Source organism: Chiloscyllium plagiosum, chromosome 22 (assembly GCF_004010195.1).
Source record: "Chiloscyllium plagiosum isolate BGI_BamShark_2017 chromosome 22, ASM401019v2, whole genome shotgun sequence".
Classification (NCBI taxonomy): domain Eukaryota; kingdom Metazoa; phylum Chordata; class Chondrichthyes; order Orectolobiformes; family Hemiscylliidae; genus Chiloscyllium; species Chiloscyllium plagiosum.
The window spans coordinates 46447149-46450883 of NC_057731.1; positions in this window are offsets into that span (position 1 = coordinate 46447149).

Below are 3735 nucleotides of genomic sequence, written 5' to 3' on the forward strand. Positions count from 1 at the left end.
TCTCAGCTGTTGCTGAGGTGAGCGGTTGTTATGGACGCGCTGGTTCGGTGTGCAGTCGGGAGGGGAGAGGGTACAGATGGTGGCGGGAGGGACAGAACATCCCACCACCCCCAAAAGGAGGGAAACAAAATCCAAGCGTCTCGCCCGATCGTTATTGGAATCTGCGCCAAATTGGCTTTTAAATGCAACCAAATAGAAAGGTAGTGCAATGAGATGAGCCAATCTGTCAACACGCCCTTAATAAAACAGAGTTAAAAATTACACAACACCAGGTTATCGTCCACCAGGTTTAATTGGAAGCACACTGGGTTTCGGAGCAACGCTCCTTCATCAGGTGGTAGTGGACGCTCCGAAAGCTGGTGTGCTTCCAATTAAACCTGTTGGACTATAACCTGGTGTTGTGTGATTTTTAACTTTGTACACCCCAGTCCAACACCGGCATCTCCAAATCATTAATAAAACAGTTAATTCCGGCTGACAGTGTTAACATAAGACACACGGAGGTGTGAATAATTGCAGGAACACGGTGACTAGCTCGACTTCATCTCCATCAGTGTTTGTGGTGAGCCCCTTGAAGTGTTCTGGGATGAGGGCATCACTGGCAAAGACAGCATTTAGTGCTGATCTCTCATTCAACTGGGTGGATGGCTGGGTTACTTCAGAGGGTAGCTGAGGGACAACCACGTTGCTGTGGAGGGCTAAGCTGACAGGAGAAAGATTTAAAAAGAACATGAGGGACCTTTTATATATATGGAGTGAACTCCCACAGTTATTACATTTAAAAGAAACCTTGGTAGGTTCACTAATAAGGAAGGATTGGGGGGACTTGGGCCAAGCGCAGAGAGATAGGACTAGTTTAGTTTGAGGTTATGGTTGGCATAGACTGAAGGGTCTGTTTCTACGTTGTATGGCTCCATAACTCTAAGTCAGAGGGCAGTGAACTAGATAGGTTTGAAACAACAATCCAAGATTGATCAATGGTTTGGGAGGAGGGGAGGAGGGGAATTCTAATTATCTGCAAATCATTAGGCCAGGCTTTTGGTTTCCCAGGCGAGTGACATTACCGAGACACCATCATCTCCCCGCTGCAAGGATTAGGGCAAATGTCTTCAGATGATACAAATCAAGACAAATGCTGTCCAGAAATAGAATCCAGGAGGGCGATAATCCTTCAGCTCGATGTTTATCTCCAATATAACACCCAGAGCAAAGTATCTGATCATTCATCACAATGCCATTTGTGGGATCTTGCTGTGCATGAATCACATACACAAAACAGTGTCTACATTTCAATAAAGTGCTTGGTTGGATCTGAAGAGCTTTGGGAGGGCCCTGGGATCCTGACCCTTCCTGTTCAGGACTGTTATGGAACCACTTCACATTTAACAATATTTGAAGATTTGAGTTGAAGGGTCCTGGATGCGTTTTTTTAAAGAAGATCATGAAAAGATATTGGAACTTTTTTTAAGCCAGGCTTCTCAGAAACCACGTGAATTGTGACACCACTGGTCTTGATTGGTTGAGCTGATTGAGTACTGGACTTTATGGCTGATCTCATTGAACAGTGCAGAGAAGAATAGAATCCCTACAGTGTGGAAACAGGCCATTTGGCCCAATAAGTCCACACTGACTCTCTGAAGAGTAACCCACCCAGATCCATTCCCCTATTCTATTACTTTACATTTACCCCCAACTAATGCATCTAATCCACACATCCCTGAACACTATGGGACAATTTAGCATGGCCAATTCCCCTAACTCACACATCTTTGGATGGTGGAAGGAAACTGGAGCACCCGGAGTAAACCCACGCAGACATAGGGAGAACGTGCAAACTCCACACAGACAATCACCCAAAGCTGGAATTGAGCCCAGGTCCCTGGTGCTGTGAGGCAGCAGTGCTAACCACTGAGCCACCCCAAAGTGTTTGTAAGTTTGGAGTATCTGTGCAGTTAGTTGGGGAAAGCCTGCTAAGAACAAGCCTGCTAAGCTAGCCCATGTGTCCTGTTTCTGAAACATCATTGTGGTGAATTCAGGGTGAAACCTGATTGATTTTCTGGAAAGAAAAAGTGAAAGAGCTTCATAATCTTGCATTTCCTGAGCAAGCTGTGTTGGCCAAGATACCAGTGACTTTGCATGTTTAGTAATTTAACCAATTGCACAAGAACTCCCAATTGAAAGCTGTGGAACATTTTATATCTAATCCTTTTTGCCTTCAATTATAACCACCACTGGCCAGAAAGTGGCATTCCTTTTGAAGTGAATAACTACAGATTAAAATCCTTTTATCTGAATGTGTGTTTTGGAATACTGAATCTACAGGAGTAAACATTTATATGTTCATATTACAAATTGTGTGTTAACCAACTGTGCATCTTCATTGGATGTGTTTTGTTTTATAATAAATTGATAAATTAATGTTAATTAATAGATATTGATAGATATTTTCAATCTCAGTCTGATATAGATAAGGTATTTCAGGACTTGAGTATACTATTTTTCAGTTTATGCCGTGACCTGTGGAGCAGTGGGACTAGAGAAAGACAGAAAGCTGCTTTTCCATCTCAACCATATGACAACTCTTTGAATCATTAAGATGAATAACCCTTTCAAAGAGCATTGGCAGGATGAACTGAATGGTTTCCTTCTGTGTAACATGATTCTGTGAATATATGGTGTATCTGATGATTGGCCTTTGTGACTAAGTGGCCCACTGAGCAGAAACCACAAAGCCAGCAAGGAGATGGGGGCAGGGTAGTGGGGAAGTTGGGATGTCTATGACCATGATGCTTCTGATTATCCAGAGTTGACCAAGGCTGTTCTTCTTTTGATCTAACCCGAGAAACGCAGCTAGTCATTTACAAATTGATGATCCCTGAAAAAAGACACATTTCTTCTCAGCTCTTCATTTTGCACTCATCAGGATAATTCATAAAAATATAGTGTAAGAGGAAAATAACATTTGTACTGTTTGAGAGAACAGTGCTTACTGGTTGGCAAGTGGATTCTGATTGGTAGAGGTGTTGCCATGATGAGGGAACAGAATAGAGGACAGGACAGGATCATGATTTTGTGGTTTGTTGCTTCCTTTGTTCCTTCATCTAATTACTGAAAACTTGTGTGTGCCTAGCTCATTGTTGCATGTGAGGCAAACCAACTTTTCTATCAAAACCAGATATATTAAGGATAGCAAAGATGATTCTCGATAGGAAGGATAGCAAGGATGATTCTCGATAGGAGTGAGAGAGGCAGGGTAGTTGTCATGGGGGACTTCAACTGTCCAAATATTGACTGGGATCACTACAGTACAAGTACTATAGATGGGTCAGTTTTTGTCCAGTGTGTAAAGATGATTCTCGATAGGAAGGATAGCAAGGATGATTCTCGATAGGAGTGAGAGAGGCAGGGTAGTTGTCATGGGGGACTTCAACTGTCCAAATATTGACTGGGATCACTACAGTACAAGTACTATAGATGGGTCAGTTTTTGTCCAGTGTGTGCAGGAGGGCTTCCTGACACAGTATGTAGACAGGCCTACAAGGGGCGAAGCCATTTTAGATTTAGTACTGGGTAACGAGCCTGGCCAGGTGTTAGATTTGGAAGTAGGTGAGCACTTTGGAGACAGCGATCACAATTCTGTCAGGTTTACTTTAGTGATGGAAAGGGATAGGTGTACTCCACCAAGCAAGAGTTACAGCTGGAGGAAGGGAAATTACAATGCAATTAGGAAAGATT